At 43.0% G+C, this 21,738-nt stretch overlaps 1 protein-coding gene across 3 annotated transcripts in view; it reads right to left on the reverse strand.

Annotated features, from left to right (window-relative positions):
• Positions 1 to 17,000, reverse strand: part of ARHGAP24 (Rho GTPase activating protein 24) — a 160,527-nt gene extending 143,527 nt beyond the window's left edge. The window contains exon 1 of one of the 3 annotated variants that reach the window (XM_021396478.1): positions 16,904 to 17,000. The gene's annotated coding sequence lies outside the window, so the exon portion shown is untranslated. Of the gene's footprint in view, positions 1 to 16,436; positions 16,461 to 16,484; positions 16,507 to 16,903 lie in introns of those variants that run through there. The other 2 variants (XM_021396475.1, XM_021396474.1) reach the window with 2 other exon arrangements.

A 21,738-nucleotide genomic window follows, 5' to 3' on the forward strand; every position in this document is an offset into this window, starting at 1 on the left:
TTCTGCTTTCAATGGAAGCCTGATCTCCACTTCAAAGGGAGGAAATTAGACAAAAGGGGAAAGAATGTACACCTAAGTGCTGGCAGCCCCAGGAAACCCAAGACCAAAGGGCTACATCCATCAATTTCCCAACACTCCCAAGACACACAAAAGCCTACAAGATATTTAACCAAGAGCAACTGAAGGCGCAAGCTCTTGCACTCCATTCTCTGCCACCAGTTTATAATCTTTGCTCATTATTTGAATAATCACAGCATAGAAACACAAATTCTGTGCACACATAGCTAATATAACTTCCGGTTACTGCGCAGTAAGCAGCTTCAACACTTGTGAGCTTCCAAAGTAGAATGTAAATTCTGCCTGTGATATCTTTCCCTACTATTTTCTGACTGTTTCAAAACTGCCTATCAACATTACAGGATGGTGTTTGCAGAAAATACCTGAAACATTCTCAAAAGGTGCAGCCATTTCTGGCTCATACATCACAGAAATTTTGTGAATGGGCTTAAAGCTGAATGATTAACACAAGATTTCCACGCAACCAAGCAGTCTGGGTTCAAGTAGTATCAAATACTTCACTAGGACTATTGACCTATGATAAGTAGGACCAGAGAGTTACTGATCTAGCCATACAGACCTCTTCTCACAGTAACAAAATTTGTATATATATATACAAATAATTACATATACATTTTATATGTATATATATACACATACATACACACACACCAAAGACACTGAGTGTTAGCAAAATCTTCCCATTCTAGTACTGCTGGTCCACATACCATTAAAAACACACATTATAAGCAGATGGTCTGTCTGCAAGGTCCTTCCCACAGGAAGCTTGAACCTTTTGCACTGGAGGGAGAAGAGTGCTTTAAATTGAGTTTTCACAAGCAGAGTTTCCAAAGTATGCTTCTCAATAGTTTTGCCACAGGTGGAATTTTCACCTGTGGACAGAAGGCTACCTTTCAACTATCAGGTTAAGACGTAGAACTGAGCACCATAAAGGACAGCATAATAGAGTCCTCCTGCCCACACTAAAATGGATTGTCTTTCTCAAGAAAGACGCTACATGAGCTAAGAATGAACGTGTCTGGCAACCTAAGATTTGTCTGCTATACCCAGAGGGCACTTTGATTTGCCACCATGTAGCAATATTGACAGAATTACCACTGCCACAGTTGCACAGATATTTGCAGAAGCAGATGCAATAGGTGGGTCAACGTCAGAGAATTTTTCCAATGGACCTGTCACTGAAAAAATGATGCACAGGACAAAAAGTGAACACACAGAAGTACAGCCTCTCTCTGTTCTAAATTGGTTTTCCAACCCTGAAACACTTATGAACCATTTAGGAGGAGTCTGAAAAGGGCACTCAAGAGAAACGCTTAACTTTCCCAGTGTTATTTGCTCTGAACAGCAAATTCTGCAAGATGGAACCACGAGTACAAAAAAGGAACTGAGGATCAAAACACAAACAACAATGTTTGAGCCTGATTGTCTGTTCAACCCTGAATCCATCGCAGAGCAAAGATCAAGTCCTCTCTGAAGAGATCTACTTTTTCAAGGAGGACAAATTGAGTTTAACAACCAACCTAATACTGACCTACACATCCAGAGTCTACCACCAGTGCATCATCACACAAAAAAAACACCACAAGAGGTGACTCAAAGCCTGGAGAAAACATCACAGCCAGCTCTTCCAGTCAAGAAGAGAATGAGACAGTGATAGGAAAAAAAGAGACAGCTCTTCCATAGTATTATAGAGGTAGTTTTTATATAGGAATTTAAATGAACAGTATGAACAGCGGACATTTATCATGCTGATTACTTGATGTTGATACTTGGCAATAAATCTTAGTATGTGATTTTACTGCCAAAATAATGTAAAAGCTCAACTACAAATAACAGTTGCTGAGAAGATGAATAGCATCATTTTAAGGTTGTTAAAGCACAATTATGAGCATATTCCAACCAATCCATACTCAAGTTTGGGCTTCACGTTCCAAACCTCACACCTCTCTAAATGTCTTTTTTCAAATTTGATTTCAAGTCCTGCTTTTCATTAAAATGGGTGATTTCAGAAACATTCTAACACATGAGAATTCAATGCAGAGTATTATTAAGTTAGATACTGTTTTACAATACATACTGAAAAAACAAGCAATGCCGTATTTTAATTTAAAATTAAAAGTTATATCCCAGTAACGTTCACAATTACACAAATGAGTGTATTCTGGTGGGAAAGTCTTTGGGAAAGTGGTTGACCAGCCCTGTTGCATATGAAACCCAAAGGGACATTGCATGGCTCCTAGAAATAGGAAACTGACAGCATTAAACAGTGGCAAACAGTTTCAATAACGCATCTTCTACACAGACAGAACACTACCCTTATACTTGGAACACGCTGGCAGAAATCTGACCCTGTACCCATGTCACGCTTAATATGAAGGACTAAGTCATGGTTTATCCCTTTTATTACTCAATTGAGAACCACACAAAGCAAAAGCGAAATAGAAGGAAACTGAGAAGACGTCACCGCAGTGGACAGACAAAAGGAAATCTAGACACATCTGGATGTTATGAAAGCAACATATTTTCAACATGACTTTCCATTCTTCTCTCTGGCAAGCGTGTACTGTATGTGCTAAAACCTAATCCTGGGTTATTTGAATTACAGGTCAGAAATACAAAATACCCACAAGAACAGGCAAGCTTTTGCTGGTGAAAACAGAAAGGCCACAACAAACAGCACAGCACATGATGAAAAAAAGTTTTAAAAGGAACAGATTTCAACTCATTATTCCAAAACAAAGCTGCTTCAGTATCTTCACACAGCTCAATACACAGTTTCACTTGCACAGAGGAAAGAAGGGCACAAGCAGCTCTCGCAGCAGTATAACACCTCCTCAGAGACTGCTGCGGAGCCTGGGGTAGCCCAGCAGAGATCTCACATCTGGGCTTTGGGGAGCATCCAGCCAGAATGCACCTCAGGGTCCCAATTTTCATTCAGGCAGCCCTGCAGTAAACATTTTCCGTGCAAATATTTAAAGCTTCAATCTGCAAAGCAAAGCCTTCTCAAGCTGTCTTGGCATCCCTAAAGAAAAGGCTTCAATATGGTCACTTGGAAGTAATTAAGTATTTTACACAACTCAGACTTAGTCCAAGCTACTCCAGAGTTTTCCTTTCAATCCTAAGGAAATGGTTGCTCTTGGATAGAAGTGTAACTTCAGAATGTAAAAGACAATCCTCAAGAGAAGCTCAGGAAACATTTTTGATAATCAAAGAAAAAAGGACACATTTATTTCAGCTTATTTCTTGCAAGAAATCCACATTTCAAAAACACATTTTGTCTTCTCTAATTAAAATAGTCTGGAAGGAATATAAAGTTGACACAGATCTCTCTCTTCATTACTGTTTTCTAACAGCAGTAATACGTAACACATTATTTCCAAACTTGCTTTCCAGATCAATCTGAAAAATAATAAATCATACCAACATATTATCAGCTTATTTTGGGTGTTTGATTTTTCTCCACGGGAGACAGAGACAGCTTGGAAGGCATTCGGGGCAAAGGAATGAAGATGAGCATTTGGTGGGACTGACGCCATGACAGCCAAGAAAAGAACACGAAACATTCCACAGATGTTTAGAGGGTGCAAACAGCAAGGAGAAAACAACAACTTAAAGATGACAAACATCAACGCACTGAAGCAAGCAAGGCAGTGGTTCATGAAAGTACATCAGCCATGTCCATCGGCAGCTCTATAAACCAGCGGAGTCATCTTCCCACAGCAAGCATGAGCAAGAAAACACTGCCTTGTTTAGGCAGCAGAAATGAAAACCAGGCTCCCGTGTCCCAGCAAAAGCCATCCCATATCTCACCACTGCTTCAGAGCAAGAAATGCAGGCACCGTGGGCATAAACATGGTTACTTTTTCCATGCTCCACCTTCATCCATGTACATACAAAAAATATGCTCTAGATCGTATTCACACAACTTCATGATCCTGACAACTACAATACCATAAACCCAAAGCTTTTGTGATGACCCCATACATAAACACAGCATTTATATTCTAAAAATAGGTTTATTTTACTGTTTACCAAACAATTTTTCAGTCTTGCTACAGCTGATTGTTTAAGTTTCCCAGAGGTTTGGAGGTTTGCATGGTTTCTCATCAAGATCAGTTTTAAATGTGGTTCCAGTGTTACAAAAACACAGATGCTTAGGCAAAGCATCTTAGTACTCCTCACTGTTAATTACTTCTATTGCCTAGGTAAGAAAAAACACAGAAGTCAAAATTATTTTTACAATGTTATGTACAAAGACAGCAGCAAACCTGCACAGGTTAAAACTACGTACTTAAATGTATGAACAGATGCAAAAATATGTGATGGACCAAACTGTAGTAATAATGAGGCTTTTTTTTTTGCCTGTTTAAAGTTTTTTTTTGAACTGTTTAAAGTTATTTTTCTTCCATGAGCTACATGGAATTTGGTCTTTATTTGCATGACAATTTGCAGAAAGTTACTCTCTCAGTCTGTAGATTGACGCAAACAACTGGATTAACCGTTCTAGAGACACAAGAGCACGTTGCATGTTTTTCAGCTCACTATTGCCTTAGCATTTAGGTTGCGTTTCCCTGATTCCCATTCTCTTAGTATGCACTGTATTTTTCTCAGTCATACTTCTGCATTTTTATTGCATATCAGGACACACCGAACAAAATAAAAGGAGACCTTCATTCAGAAAAAAATGACACCTGCTACCAAAAGTCTACTACAGATGCATCTTTGGGCACTGAATCCAATCTCTGCCACAAGCAGGCTGCCAAGACATCAGCAGCCACACTTGGGGCAAATGCTCCAAGCCCCATGGTAAGAGCTAGTGTAAGGGAAAGCGATGTTCAACAGTTCTGGCAAAGTGCTGTGGATCATGGAGCTCATCCTAAACCTGTTGATGCACAGGTGTGCTCCCTGAATAAGGGCACACAAATAATTTAGTCTGTACCATTGTAGATAGAGGCTGCAATGAGCGCCAGCTTGCAGGTAGCCTGCGAACACATGGATGCTTGGAAGCTTCTTTGCCTTCTGATATCACTATACATTTTTTTACTTATTTATTCAAAATTTGCCAATCCTGCACAGTCACAAAAGGACCAGTGAAAATCTGGCTCTCCAGAAGAGTGATAAAAATTAGCTCTTATAAGAACATTTGTATTCAGCCATCACAAAAGCTTGCAAGAGTTTACTGTATCTCAATGATAAAACATTTCTGAAGAACAGCATCTCTGTATTAGCTGCAGAAAGCAACAGGAACATGAGCATAACTACACAAGTTATCCTGAAGACCTTAGCTCTGAATTACTATTGAGTAAGGAGTGAGACATTCACAACACACTTCACAACTTGCTATGCTTAAGCCTATTAGCGTGGTTTTTAAAACACTGCAACATACACAAAATGGGAACAGGAAATTAAGGATGGCCAACTGAAAGGAGGGTTTCATTTTAAGCACTGCTCAGAAGAACCAGCAGCTTCAAGTTCAGCAGCTTGCCATTACACTGAAGACAATTCACAAGGCACTGCAGCGGGGAGCATCTGTAATCACTTAATTCGTTTCAATTCTTTGTTCCCCCACCCAATGCAGCATTTTTGAGAAGTGCCACCCTGAGCTATTCAACAAAGTTTCCTTGAATTCTGCAGTCTGATAAAATCCAGAGGGGTGCTTGCTTGTGCTTGATGTTTGTGATCAATAACATGATCCTGTGTCTGTTTCCTGGCTGATAGAGAGAATTAATTTTCCTGCAAGCGTTCACTTGCAGACTGTTCACATTTATCACCTCTTTCCCACAAATGCCTTACAAAGTTAAACAGCTGTGCAGAGACGGGCATTTGTGCTGCCGAACGACAAAGCACGGCTATTAGCAGCAAGCAAACACACTGAAGACACGCAGCTTGGGTAAACTGAAGGGGTTTGAAAGTCTGGAGAGCCATGGCAATTACTCATTTTCTTCCACAGAGACTTATTTTTCCCCCAGCCCTGCCAATGACATCATCCCATTTACACATCTCATCTGTATAGACACGGAGAATAATATATGTCTAAACTCAGTTCAGCAGCTCTTCTCTGAGAGGCACTGATTCAGCACCCTGCTCTTCCTGTAACACCTTTCACATCCCACAACCGACTGTCAGCAGCCAAGTTGGTACATCCCTACTCCATATGTCACAGACAACTACTTCCACTCATCCCCTGCCAATCAGGGCAATTCCATGGGGTCTTCTCAGCAACATGGGACAGACCAGAGGGTGACAAAATACTTGGGCAGAGAAACACTGAAGCTCTAGAGAAAGGTCTTCTCTATACGCTATTGAGAAGTACCTGTTGCTAAACACACAGCAACATGGTATCATAAATCAATCTGACATCTGAAGATTTCATTTGTTAGCCATGAAAATGTTAATAAAGAAGTTGTAATTAACTCACAAGGCAGAAGTTAATCCTAAATGCTACCAGCAGAAACTGAATAGCAACAGGTCCAGGGCAACAGTTTCAGAATCTAAGCCAAAGTAGCTCTGACTTTTGCACAAACAACAAAAATAAGTGCAGGAAAAATCACTGCTTCCTTCTGCTGGGCTCCTTGGCAGAGAAAAACCTGTTCATCAGGTGAATTCAGTGCTATCTTGTACAAGACTGTTAAGACTGAGGCTTCCCCTCCCCATTTCCTGCTGTCCGCTGCAGCTTCAGAGGCCTCAAGACTATTCAGCAGGCTACCTCAAGAAACTTTTCCAACTTCCCACTTCACAGAACTCACAGCTAAAACAACCAGTCATCCCAGCATTACAAGAGAACGCCAAGCCCCTTCACGTGTGCTGTTGTCCCAGGACAGGGAATAATTGCCTTCCATCCCGCTGGAAACCAATACCCTTTCTGACAGAAACCTGGGCAGAACCAGTCCCTTCTCATATCAACTTTCAGCAAAAACACAGTCTCTTTCTTGAGAGATCTTTCAGCACCACCAAAAATACCACAAGTTGCAGTTTAAAAATACTCTCTAAAGAGGTCTGTAACATTTTAATAGGCTGGTTAAAGAGGGAAGAAATCGCAGGATCAAGTAATGATTTCCACAGTATTTTACTTTTTCCTACCTTAAGAGCCTTGAAAAATTGTGCAAATGACAAACTAGCCAAAAAACACAACAGCTTCTTTTTGTTCTGCTGTCAGCGAGTCCCAGAGCAGACAGTTTGCTCCTATCAGTTTCCAAGCGATGTGTCTAGGCATCCAGGCTGCACAGCTAGGAGAGCCATTCAAGCCTCCTGGCTTTTAAATACATCCAGAAAGCTTGTTTAACAGGCCTATTTGGCACTGATTTATTTCTTATTTCCAATAAGTCATCGTTTCAATTTTGCAACAAGACTTCAGCACTTTCATTGTTAGTCCTCTACACTAGATGCCAAAAAAGCTGTGCTCCTGCCTGCTTCTAAACCCACAGCAAACCATCTATGTTTTCCAGATGCCCAGCAGCACTCTCAGCTTGTTTCTGAGCTCCTCTGCATCCTACATTTAAGCCAGGCCATGAACTTCACACCGACCTAGAAAGGACCTTGCTACCACGCAGTATTTTCTGAGCTCACATCCTTTAGTCTGCACAAATCCTTTTAGCTGCACTGTTACACCACAGCCAGCATTCAACAAGTGCTGGCTGAAGCTGTCAGCAATTTCCTCAAAGAAAGGTTTTAGACATGCTTGCTGTTTGGCTTCCATCCTTCGAGGCAGTTCCACAATACCATCAGTTGCTCACAAGTGTGTGCAACGCTTTACTCCCTAAAATCATGAGAAGGTGGGTCACAGGTGAGAAAAACCTTGAATACTGGCGTAAAACAAAACCTACTCTATCTTACCTATTGACCTACCCTCAAGAGCATAGGTGGGTAAACGCAGGCCTTTCAACTGTAGCTGCATATCATGATTTCCATATAGGTGAAAGAGGAACAGCTGATAGGAGAATTTCACCTACAGCAGAACTTTGGCATGATGCATCTGGCCCAGAGGTTTCTCTATTGACAGCCAAAAAAGCAGTTCTTGCTGGAAATCCCAGACCAACTTAACTTACACAGGTCATTGTCTGACTAGCCTAGAAACTCCTTCATCAGAAGATGCGGTTAATGGATCCCAGTTCTTTCTGTAAGCAAGCCACAGTTAAAATGGGCCAAAAGGGGCCATTCTTTAAGCAAAATTATTGTATTGTTTTTATTTCCCCCCCCCATCTCATCTGCCCTTTCATCCCAGACTTAATCACTTAAAGAACCAGCAGTGGAAAACAGAAATTGTCTCTCAAGATGAAGAGGAGGTGTGTGCCAGGTTTACTACAGAATAGGACTTCATAAAGCTTGGTAGCATGAAAATAGAAGTTCTTTAGGATACAAAAGGTTATATTTAATGGGAATGATCACAGCACTTTGAGTACTTCAAGACTACATTAACTAAGATGCACACAAACCATACCTCACAAGGTCCCTCTGATCTCCAGCTGGGGATGAAATGAGGCCATGAATGAGTCAGGTATGCAACTTTATATTCACATTAGAACTCTATTTAAGGCAACATGGCAGAAGAAACTGAACAGCCCACTGGTCTGTCACACAGAGCAGACCATCACGTCTGGTGACCTCCAAGGTTCATAACAAACTGAACTTTTAACAAGCTGAACTTTTTCTCCAAAAAGAAAGCATGAAAAGGTTTAAAGAAGTGAAATCAAACCACTCCACGGTAAAACGTTACCGCAGATCACACTCACCCCCCTGTTCTGCCCCAAGAGCCACACTGTTCAGAGTTACATTGCATAATTTCTGGTAGAAGGAGAGCAGTATCGCCGAACTTCAGCTATCTTCATGAGGGAGTGGTATGACAGACCCAAGACACAAAGTTGCATTTCATCCATACCCAGTGCCACCAGCCTGGCCAGGACACCAAGATGAAAACCCAAGAGAATTCTGCTTCTTAATGACCCCCTGCATTGCCACAAAGGTGAGGAGAGATACCAGAGCTCGCAGGATGCAAGTTTCAGCACAGAGCTTCTCTCACCTCAACTTCCACATCTGTAAGCACAACTCAATTGCTCTGCCCACAGTTCAGCAGTCCAGCAGCACTACCATCCTTGGAGCACAATCAGATCAGTTCCCTGCTTGCCCTACCTGTGCACAGCAGTACCTCCCTGACACCAGGCCCATTTTTCAGATCCTCAGAGAAAAAGCTGAGACACCACGCAGGCTTGTCTGCTGATATCCCTCAAAAGCAACACTGCTCACAGCCCATTCTTCCAGTTTTTCTCCTGCAGCTGTAGCAGCATGACCTTTTCGTTATTGTTTCCTTGTCCTGGACTCACTCAATGCTTGCTGTAATAGCACAGACTAGAAATAATTTCCTTTACTGGCTATTTCCATTATATATTGTACACTATTTTGTCACTACTTACTGGACATGTACAGAGCAACAATAACGAGCATGTCCTTCTGGTTAGGAATGACACCATTTCCTATTACTCCCTAAGAAAAGGAAGAAAGGAAAAACTCACGTTTCAAAGCCTTTCTGCTCACACTGGGCGATGAAGACCTCCGAAGCAGTGTCCCAGGAGTGACAACATCAAATAAGGTACAGACATCTGATGGGAGCCTCGGCATTTAGAATTCTTTTTCCTGATACTAGCAGAGAATCGCCCCAATGCTGAACTCCTGTTCTGCAGTTCTCCAGTTACCAAAGGCAGGTATAGGGAGCTACAAGCCTGCATTGTACAGCTCTGCTGCACAAAGGCTTAATCTCGTTACGTGATAAATAGTCTTGACACTGAACGTGCCATGTGGCACACACCCAGCTGGCTGCTTTAGTCCCTTCCCTGCGTGAGTCCCACACAGCAAAGGGCAGCACCACAGCTGATGCTGCATGTAGTCAAGCTTAAGTAAAAGCTGACCAGATAGAGTTGAATTACCACAGCAAGCAAGCTGAATTGCTTGCAACACCAATGTTGGGATACAGGCAATTCTTCAGAATTAGTCAGGTTTCCAGATGCAAACTCACGGCTGACTTGCTACAGAACAGAACCCTCAGAGGGAAAATGATAAAAAAGATCCTGCCATGGGTAAGACGGGGGATCACTGCTGATTGTATTTACATCCTGGCACATCATGTAACAGATAAGAAGTATTCCTGTGGTTAGGGACTACTCTGCTCTTTCACATCAGTTCGCACATATAAAGCAGAACCCTCCAAATCATTAAACACAATTTCTGAATCCAGCCCCATGGTTACTTCCAGAATGAAAAAGCACCATCCAAACAGCTGTTGTAATCTTTCCCCACATCGCACCCCAGCAGGCACTGGCTACTCAGGAATTCCTGACTGCAAGAAATCTTCGTTTTGCATCCCAGCTCGCTCATGGACAGCCTATACCCATTTACTCCTGCATTATCACCTCAAATAACCGTGCCTTTCCACCTTCTCTAGCTTAAACAAATCCAGTTCTGATTTCCTCATATAGACAAGCTTATACGGATAATGGAGCAACCCAAAAGCACCTACACTCTTTTGCTTACAAACAGCTAAACGGTGTTTTTCTTCAGCTCTCAATATTTGAAGCCGTGGTGCATGACAGTGCCTTCTTACAGCTTCCTGCTGTGCATTCAGTTGTCCCTTGACAGCAAAACTCAGGCTAGGAAAGCCTGCTAGCATAAGTCCTAGATCTCTTCTTGTACAAATATGTGCTTTTTTAAATACTATTTTTCACACATTTCTGAAAGATGAAGCATCTCCACTGTGAGTACTGTACTGCCATGGGATTAAAAGTTTCTGGTACAACTGAACCACACTTTCAAGCGTAAAACTTGTTTCATATTTTACAGCTGTCTCCCCTGAACCGTGCTCCTGCCCAAAGTGCAAGCATGTGAGCCATTAAACTCACTTGAAATCACGTGGTTTTGATTACCACTCTCCATTTGCTTTTTCCCTCCCCTATTTTTTAAACATGCAGGGTTCAGCATTTAAGTCCATAGCTGCTACAAACTAAAGTAAGCTGACATTTCTTGCATTAAATTATTTCAGAAGTTTGGGCTTCAAGCTTCTCAAACCCTGCAGTAAGGAGGACATGTTTCATAACAGTTGGAAGTCATTCTCCACATTAGTAATTGCTTACTTAAGCAATTGCTTAACTTACAAGTTAGTTCATTGACTTTTACCTAAACTGTATTTTAGATGCAACTTTCAAGGCTTCAGACTGCCATATAACAAAATTACGTGCGCTTTTATTATCATTTTTAAAAGTAAAACATGATAGAATGAATGGCACTACAAGTAAACCTGTCTTAAAGCAGATCCTGAAGTGTGTTTTCCCATACAAATGGGAAAAATAATTCCTAACCTTGCAACGGTTATTAATTTGCAGGGCAGTGTCGCTACTACATGTTCTTTCCAAAATTTGATTTTTGGCCAAACTGCAGACCTCTTATTGAATTAAGCTTCCTAACCAGGACTTTTCCTGTTTAATTCTATACTTGACAGATTTCCCATCAAAGTTACTCAGATCAAAACTCCACAGGTTCCAGCAAAGCTGATAGTTAAGCTCCGTTATTACTATGGGGAGCATCCTAACACCAAGCCCGTCTGCAAATCTCACATTCTAGGAGATTCCCTTTAGCTCTGCTAAATGCAGAACCTAAGCAGGCTTTTCACTTGCAAGCCTAAGAATTCCTAGCACTTAAAAAAAAAAGCAGGTGCATCACTATCTCCAAGCCCCAGACAAATCCTCTGACACCTTAACTTCTCTCTAGTTTCTCCTAAGCATTGAGAAAAAAAGAAAAGTCTGTGGGAGCAGCTGCACAAATATTGCAGCTGCCAGAGAGAGCTACTCTCCAGCATTTGGATTTCACATTTTGTGTTGTGCAATACACTTCACAGTGGATAACCACAGTGACTTCCCATGCACGTGACACAGGGTTTTGATCTCAGTTGTGGCTGTGATGCAAAAAGCTCCACACATAGGCACCAGAAGGAGACACACTCAGGTCTGCATGCCTAGAGAGCAGCTGGACACCCAGAGCCTTCGGAGAAACTCCCATGCATAAAGTTACAGAACAAGTACGCTGCTTGCTGTGAATTTTTGCAGACAACAACTTGGAACCATCATACAGTGCAAAGTTCTTTATGGTTGGGGATTTACATGAACATTCTCCTCAACATGCTTCAAGTCACTGGTTTCTACCCGTCCTAATGCCCACGCATTTCCCACTGAAGAACAGCAAGCTTTCCAGGACAGCAAGGGTCCATGCCAAGCTGTCTACCGCAATCATTCAACTTCTTGAAACAAGAAGCAAAAACATCAGGTTATTTTTCTCCCAGAACATCCAAACAAAACAGGATTGTGACAACAAACAGACAGTGATGATGGGCCAAAGTTTTCCCTGCAGCCCAGCACACTACCTTAGGCTGAAGTTCAGGTCTCAGTAACAAGCAGAACTAACACAAGCACAGGATGTTACTCTCAGCTAGCTACTACCCCCTTAAATCTAGGTTTTCCCCTTACTACCCACAACTTTTTTCAGCAAGCATTTGTGCGTCTGAATTACACCTTATTTAAATCTTACTCAGACATAGTCCTACTTCCTTCCACTTGTTAACCCACCACTCCTGCTCTTAGATAACCCCTCTTAGGGCCCCTGTACTGGAAGAAAAGTTGCCTCCTCTCTGAGTTAAGTAGAGATAAGACAAGAGGGAATGGCCTTAAGATGCACCAGGGGAGGTTCAGGTTGGATATCAAGAAACATTTCTTGTCAAAAAGAGTGGTGATGCACTGACTCAGGCTGCCCAGGGAGGTGGTGGAGTCACTGTCCCCAGAGAGGTTATGAACCATGGAGATGTGGCACTGAGGGACACTGTTACTGGGCATGGTGGGAATGGGCTGGACAGGATGATCTTTTCCAACCCCAATGATTTTATGAGTCTAATATTCTATGAAGTTGCCTCTGCTCACCCTTCCCATGCCAATCAAGCTTTTTAACTTCTGTAGCATTCAATGTCTGTTCAGTTTGGCAGGCAAAGATCAGCAATCCAGTTAGATATCCAAACTGCTCTAAAAGTGACAACAAAGGTAGGAGAAAGACAGGAATAAACCATTTAATTCTTACTAGTGAAAGACAAAACGTCTCTTCTAAAGATGCACTCTTCTTTATTGACATAACACTTAACTGCACAGAACTAAACATAGGAAAGGTATTTCATCACAAGAAGCTATATAAACACTGCCAAGGGATTCAATACAAGTTGCTGAAATTTGTCTCGTTGGGCCACAGCACACAGAAGCCCCTTTAAATCAAACAGTACTGCAGGGAACAGAACAAGTTTATCAAAGTTAACAGCACTGTGCTCCTTCAATGCCCCCAGCTTGGTGAAGAGTGGCATTTTGATCAGAAAGGCCCAGCAAAACCACAGCTGGGCTGGACAGAATGAACTCAGTTAACAGGTAAATTGCAGACCGTGACTGCAAATGAGAAGTTATCTCAGTGCAGGTGGTTTGCAGTCTCAGGGGAACTTGCTTATTTTGCTGCTTAGCCAGTGACTTATAAGTAGAAATAAGAACTGTGCAGGTGACAAGTAGCAGGGAAGCTGCCAGAGAAACAGGAAAGGCAGCTGACAGCCACCAATCTGTGCATTCCTGTTCAACAGATGCACAAGTGGCAAAGAACTGACAATACCTGACAGTACCGGGGGCCTGCTCAACACAACCACCCCATCACCAGCATCACCACCAGGTGATTTAACAAGGACAGAGAAAATTGCAATATATATTCACATTGCAACAGGACTGCACCCAAAGTATCACCTCCAGTGAGGCTATCTGAACATTTAAGAGTGTTTCAGAGAACTGGAAAGCATTTCAAGGGTGGAATAAAGAACTGGAGAATGTGTTGAAGGAACTGGCTTTTCCACTTCTGAAGAAAAGGTTAAGAGAAAGATAGTAACTCCATAGGGAACAGAAACATGAAAAGAGAAGGCTATCAAACATACAAAAAGCTAGTAAGAAACAGAGCTGACAGGGCTGGTCACTAAGGACAGTCAAACAACAAGTAGCATAGCACATACTGTAAAGACTGATGATGAAAACACTGAGTGAATGTACTGCAGAACGCTGGGCTGAGATTGTCAGCTGTTAGTAAAATAGGACATATCGGTCAGTGAAGGTAGAAAACCCACACTCAACGCTTTCCTTCACTCGCCTGAGATTTTAAAGAGAATACATCCTTCACTTCAGGTCTAACAGCTCACTTAGTTTATTCACCCACAGGAGAGTTCACAAACAAAAGCCAGCCCAGTGCTACAGTTTAAGTACCACAATCTGCACCAGGAATTTTTTAAAAGAAACTCAGGTCAAGCACTCCCCCACCAAACAAGTTTAAATCAAAGAAGTAGCAGCTCCAGGAAGAAAGCATATTTCTCAAGGCCATCAGGTCACTGTAAACACCAAGCAGCCTACAGCAAAGACAGCTAAGCATAATAAGATGCAAATCACTTTGAGCTACCCACTGTGAATTACAACTCTCTTTCCCTGGCGTGTTTTAAAAATCGCATATTGAATCAAGCAACAGGAGCCAAAGTGGTCCTGAGAGCTGCTGTGCGCTACAGCTGCACCAGGAGCTCGCAGGGGATTTCTGTTTCTTGTTACTTCAAGACACAACCACATCAGGAGTCCAACCTATTACCTGGGAGGCAATTCCCTTGAACCAATCTCCGTTTCTGGCTCTCTGGATTCCATCTTCAGAAAACTGAACACAGCTTCAGGACCAGGAGTTAAAGCCACCATCACACATTTAGTCTTGTGTGTGTGCATGTACTTAATTCCAAAATTAACCCTAATTTATCTCATTTAGGAATGAAAGCAGAGAAAAGACTGAAGAAAAACACAACTGGGAGACAAGGTAGCAAATCCAAGTAGCAGACGTAACACATGAAGACACACAAGTTTTAAGCATGTTTATTTTCAACGCAACCCACAGTGGAAGATGGTTTTTGCAATAATAAAGCCTGCCACAACACAAGAACTTCATGGGGACAGGAGATCAAACTTCACTCTGCTTTTCCCTCTGCCTTCCACAAGCACGGCACACCACTTAGCTGATTTCATAGAATGGTTTGGGTTGGCAGGCACCTTTAAGATCATCTAGTTCCAACCCCACTGCTATAGGCAGGGACACCTCCCTCTAGACCAAGTTGCGCAATGCCCCATCCAGCCTGGCCTCGAAAGCTTCCAGGGACGGGGCATCCATAGCCTTGCTGGGCAACCTGTTCCAGTGTCTCACTGCTCTCACAGTAAAGAATTTCTTCCTAATATCTAGTCTAAATCTATCCTCTTCCACTTAAAAGCTATTTCCTCTCGTCCTGTTGTTACGCGCCCTTATAAACAGTCCCTCCCCAGCTTTCCTGTAGGAGGGAATTCTGGCACTGTGCCTTGTCCCTTACATAGGTAACATGCCCTCCCTTAATTCTTCACCCAAGGGGACCCTAATCCCCGGGCACACAGGATGAGAGCGTCACCGTACAGGTACAGAACTACACCACCACTGACACACTCAACCTAATGGCTTCATAATACAGTTGATTTAACAAGAGTTTTTGTCTTCTCCCAGCACAAACACAATTCAGATAAATACTAGACAAATTCAGAGCATTGTCTCTATGCTCACACAAGGAATTCATTTGGTTTATTATTTCTACCTACACAGGACAAAGATGCCTAACTAAAAAAGAGTATGCAGCTTATTTCCAGTTCTGCTGTGCAAAGTTTCTAACATCACACGCAATTTATTTGCCGCTGAAAGAAGAACACCCCCACCCCTCATTTGACAGCCTGCACGCACGTTACTGGGAACAAACAGATAATGTTCTGCACATCTCAAATCATGAGAAGAAAGACGACAACTGCTGCCTTATCTTAAAAAGAAACCTGCTCGGTAACTCTAAAATCCACTGAAGATCCCCTAACTCTTTGGCCATTACAATCAAAGGGCTCATTGTAAGTTTGTCTCAGCGAGCTTGTTATCGCTGAAAGCTTACTACAGACATTAACGAAGAAGAAAAAAAGATGTTAAGACAAGCATCGCCAATCCAAAGACTAACGTTAGTGTGGAGATAATAGAACGTACAAAGGGCTTCTTTTGATACCGAGTCCCACAAGCAGCCGGATCGCACATCTTTCACTTGCATCCCTGAAAGCAACAAAAAGGAGTGCTGCTGTCGGGTCTTCGGGAAGGCTAAGAGCAGCGCACAGCCGCACGGAACGCGGCACCCCTGGGCAGGGCAGAGCCGCCGAGGACGCGTCGACAGCTGCTGCCCGCTATACCACTCCGTTTGTCACCGCGACAGAAATCATAGCCGCGCTACCTACCCTGCTTCCAGCGGGAGCCCCACAGCTGCCCGGCACGAGGGCTCCTACCTTCCGCAAGCGGGGCCGATGCTCTCCCCCATAAGCGTGGCGGCTTCCCCAGTCGAATTCGGGAGCCGTGACAGCTGTGTTTAGCCCGCTCGCACTTCCAAGTTGCTTTCCTTCCCCCCGCCCTTCTCGGCAGCGCTCGGAGATGGCTCCCGCCGGCCGTCCCTAAGGAAGCAGCCCAAGAAGTTGGGAAGAGCGACTGTGCCGCGGATGCGTGCACGCACAGCCCAGAGGCTGGAGCAGCCTCCCAGGGCCGGCCCTCAGACGCAGCCCCGGGTTTCACGTTTCATTGGCGGCTCTAGATGAAGCCAGCCGCCTGCCCGCACCTCGCTGGACGTGCATGCCGCATCCCACCGCTAGCACCTCCTGCATCGCGGGGTCTGCGGCCCCTGCAGGGCTCGGACACGGCCGGAGCTACTCACCGCTGCTGGCACAACTCGCTGATGTCCGGCTCGCAGGGGTTCCCCGCTCCTGTGACAAGCGTAGGAGACGGCAAGCGACGGATGCCAAACACCATCGCTCTAGGCAAATTTCTTCCCCTCCCACCCAAGGGTTTTCCTGCGTGCAGTCCCTCTTAGTCAGCTAGACATGCTTCGGTGGCTGTGACCCATCTGCACTGGGCAGCCTGCAGCTCTGAGCCATGGAACAAGAGCTTCATCCCGCACAGACTGGACGGGGTCTCCCCGGGACTGGTACACGCAAGACAGCGTGCCTTCTAAGCAGGCTTGACCGACTCAGAAGAATTTACTGATCATAGTACTTTTAAAAAGCACAGCATGACACCTCTAAGCCTGAGCAGGGGTCTACAGACCCAGCACACTGATGGCAAAGCCTGGCTCACTTCCAGCCACACGGCAGACATAGGTTGGGGGTGGGGTTACTGAGTGGAGCTAACAATTCTACAGAATTAACTAAAAACTCTTTATGTTCGACCCCAGATTTCAGCATTGGCACACATGCAACTTGGACAGACCTAGACAGTCATGCAGACTTCCCTCCTGCTACTCATCTCTCACAACTCTGCTGGTCCCAGCTCCAACCCCCCACCCCCAGCACAGCAGTACTAAAAAAATCCCAGCTACTACAGGAATTAGTCGCATCCTTTTCAAGGCAAGCAGTTTCTAAGAAGTTCCACAGGACTAGGAAGTTTTTGAATAGATAAGTTGTGAATATTTATATACTGCAATGTGCAATAAGCTATAGCTTGCAGCAGGATTAGCACTGTTATAGAGCAGCTTCTGCTGCTAACACAGAAGTGTATCCAGGTGCCTGACTATCCATAGTGAATCTGATGGATGAAATTACAACCTTTTCCACCTCCTGTTCTTGGCAACTGAGTTTCCAGTGCAACTTGTAGCTGCGCTCAACATCACTGCATTTCCTAACTACGTGTTCTGTGTTTATATAGGGCAGGACTAACGTAGAACTCAAGAAGTGCACATTACAGAGCAAGTCAGAGGGAGGGCCCATAATATCCCCTTTCAAATAAAGCTTTTCCTTCTCTTCCCTCTTTCCTTCCGTACAAGTGCTCAGAATAATGCAGTGTTTAGTTTGGATTCCAGTATTCAGCAGGGAATGTCTCCTACTTCTATAAGAGTCCAAACACTTTTTTTTTTTTTTTTAAATCTAGCCTACTTCCTTCAAGTCTGGGCTGTTGAGTCTAGAGTTGTACCCAAAACATTATGAATAACAGATGAGATTATACCAGACACACAGAAGGAAGCTGATTCAACCATGGCCTGACTGATGGTCACCCATGTGTGAGTGGGCCAAGTCCTATTAATGCAGTCCTTAAAAGTGGAAAGCTGTCAGAAGCCAGAGAGTAGAGCTTTAATAGATATAGTGGAAATTGACGGTGCAACACTTCAACACAGAAACAGGGAAACAAGATGGCAGGTTAGATACACTAAAAAAAGAAAAAAACTTTTTAACTAATATTCTTGTTTCAGCCCCCAGCAGCTGCAAGATTTGAGTCTTTCACAAGACTGTTGCCAGGATCTCAGATTAGAACTGCTTTTACAACACTTGGCTTTAATTTCCTCAACTTCTTCCAATATTGCTTTGAGATTACTTTGGAATTAGCCCTTACTAGCATAAACAAACTATTCTTTCTCAGCCATAAAGCAAATCTGGGCTTGCTGGGCAGGCAGAAGAGGACTTCTGACCCTGTGCCTTTGGTCAGTAGTACAGAACAGAAGGACATGCGTTCCTACAAGGGATGGAAGCACACAGAAAGAAGTACAGATAAACTCTCCAGTGTCACCATTCCAACAGTGAAACTTGGTTTAGTGCTCAAAGTAACAAATCTAAACAATTCTCAACCTGCCTGCACAGAACATTTTACTCCAAACAGTTTATTTCTCTTGGTTTCTGTATAGGATAAAAGCTCTTGATCTACGTGTTCCATGTGTTGCCTTCTTAAGTGGCCAAAGAATGTTTCATAATGTCCTCGGTGCCATGAAAAAAATCATTACTATTATTTTATAAATAAAAGTAACAGAAAGAAGGGAATCTTCCTAGAAACTGAAATGGCCTCACAGATAAGAATTGGTTTTTTCCCCCCCCCATCCGTGCTGGGAATGCTGACGGTGCAAAAAATATTTCTTCCCTGTAAAAAGTGAGACAGACCCACACAGCAGCTCTTCTATTCTGCCACACATTCCATAAACCTCTTCAGCTGTCCATTTTGCAGCTGCAGCAGCCTAGCATTGAAATGGACTCTGTCACAATAGAAAATGGTTGGTGCACAATCCTTGCACAGTCCGTTTTATGGGGAGTGATATCATGTAAGTTGAACCAGAAAGTGCTTTGGTTTCAACAAATCCCATGTCAAGCTGGCAGGAATGTCTGCCCCAAGCCACAACATGGGACAGACCCCTGCCAACACAGCCCCAACCCTTCCCACCTTGCTGACCTCCCCAGCACCCTTGCCACACTTTGGATTTAACTTTTATTCCCCCTCTTCTGCATTATTTGTTCTCCCAGCCTCACGCAGCAACTCTAGGTATTCTATGCCTTCAAGTTGCACAAACTGCTTAAACATCACACTTGGTGTTAGCTGATATCAAGAAACTGAGGAAGAAGCTAACAGTGTGGAGGTCTAACTTCCTTAGTTAAATCAGTTTATCTGGAAAGTCGTATTGTCAACATGAATGATTTCAATATGGATTAAAAACTATTTAGTCTCCTCTTTCCAGACTGTTATCTTGGGGTCCTGAGATAAACAAGTCATGAACTGTGCCTTCAGTTAAAAACATTTATACACAGTATGTAGAATCTGACAAAAGGTTGAAATACATGCTGCTCAATAGCCCAAAACAATAAGACTCATTAAAATCATTTTAACATTGTTACTACTGTTTAACTGGTTAGTATAAACTCACTGTCTTTTCCTTCTCAAATGATGCCCTTAACATTTCCCTAACTTTAAACAGCCTAAGAAAGTAGAACATTGTACTTGCAGAACGACCAGTAATAGAGATTGTCTTCTCACTGTGATACTGTACTATGTCTCAGAGAGCACCTATTGCAATGACAATATTATGCTACTATACTCTGATATTCAAAAAACAGACTACAGGAACATGAGAGCTCTAGCGAGAAGAAAACTAAGCGTAAAGATTTATTTTGCTGATGCATTTAAAACATGTATGTGCAAGCACACAGATAGAACTTAATAGTGCAGTTATGATCCCGGCCCAGCAATCTTCTCAAGCCTCTAAGAAGTGGAGACATATCTACAGCAAACAGGAGCTTCATTTACATGAACTGCCAATAGGCTGGATGGAAAAATAGAAACACCCACCCTGCAAAACAGCACTAAATTTACAAGGGAAAAACAGCACCCCACAGTGACCTGACTGCATAAGAGGTGATGATGAATTTAGCACTGTTATGCCAACAGGCAAGGAGTTCAGTAAAGCATCCTCAATGAAGCTATAGAAGCATCACTGCATCTGTATTTCACAGTCAGCTTTCATTAGTGAGCATGTGTGACGAGCGAGCCAAAGTAGGCAAGAGCGATGGAAACAAATAGCTTAGTTTCACATTGCTGAAAGATTATTTTAAGGAATGAATCACCAAAGAGGACTGCTAAAATACCCTAATTTCATCCAAGAGAGTTACTGGGTCAAGACTGCTGCAATCAAGACTTGCACAGTCCCACAGAACTGAGCACAGTGTTTCCTAAATCACGCATATCTCACTTTTTCACATCCATTTCTCTCTAGGTGCCTTCTATCAGGTCTCACTAACAGCTCTTCCTGCACTTCAGCTTTAACGTGTATGTTATTTCTCAGTACTAAAAACCAGGTCTTAATGTCTCCATCATAGGATGCAGAATTAAACTAGCAGGGAAAAAAGCCAGAAAAAAATTAGCAGAGATGAGATTCCACTAATATTTGCTGGTTGCTAGTCTGGACCTCTTCCATCTGTGAAAACAGCAAAAAAACAAACTCACAAAACCATATGGATTTAAATGGAACAGACTGCATGCAGTCCTTACTACCACCCTGTAGCAGGCCAGCTAGGAACTCTCAGAGCATCACCAGAGATTTCAATGATGAGCATAAACTTTGCAGGACTGTAACACAGCAATGAGAGCTCAAACACAGCTACAGCTCCCTGCTCCATCCGGAGAGCTGATGAATTGTTCAACACTGACAGCTGCTCCACATCTACTCTGCTCCACTCTTTGTTTTGGAAGCTGTCAGAATTGCCCAGTTAAGCTCCTCACATTCCATCAAGAGATTCAAGTGATAGCTCTAGCAACAGATTCAGTGTTACAGGAACACACATCAGTGCAATGTCACCCCTTTCCCCTAAACTCTTCTGGACATATCCAGTGGTACAACACACAATCCTGTATCTCAGACAGTCACACTTACTCTAAAACATTACAGAGAGCTCTTGAGCCATTTAATTTCAATAGTAAAGCAAAGTAAGGCTTTCATCTTCATAGCTCAAAAGCCCTGGTTTGCCACTTCACTGACGTCCTTCTGATCAAACATAGATCAAGACTTCTGTTACCCATTACACCAACACCCCTCTTGCATCTCCCCATTCCTCTCATTCACAAGCTGGTTTTAAGATCATTTCATTGACCCAGCATACTTCTGTTACATATTTTATATCTTCCAGGTGCTTGATAAAGATCTTTGAGCAGAAGCAGCTACAACCAGCTCTCAGGTTCCTCTCCTGCGGAGGTCAGATGGGTTCACACTCAAGTGCAGCAGCCTACCTGGATACCTAAATACAA

Source organism: Numida meleagris, chromosome 4 (genome assembly GCF_002078875.1).
Source record: "Numida meleagris isolate 19003 breed g44 Domestic line chromosome 4, NumMel1.0, whole genome shotgun sequence".
Classification (NCBI taxonomy): domain Eukaryota; kingdom Metazoa; phylum Chordata; class Aves; order Galliformes; family Numididae; genus Numida; species Numida meleagris.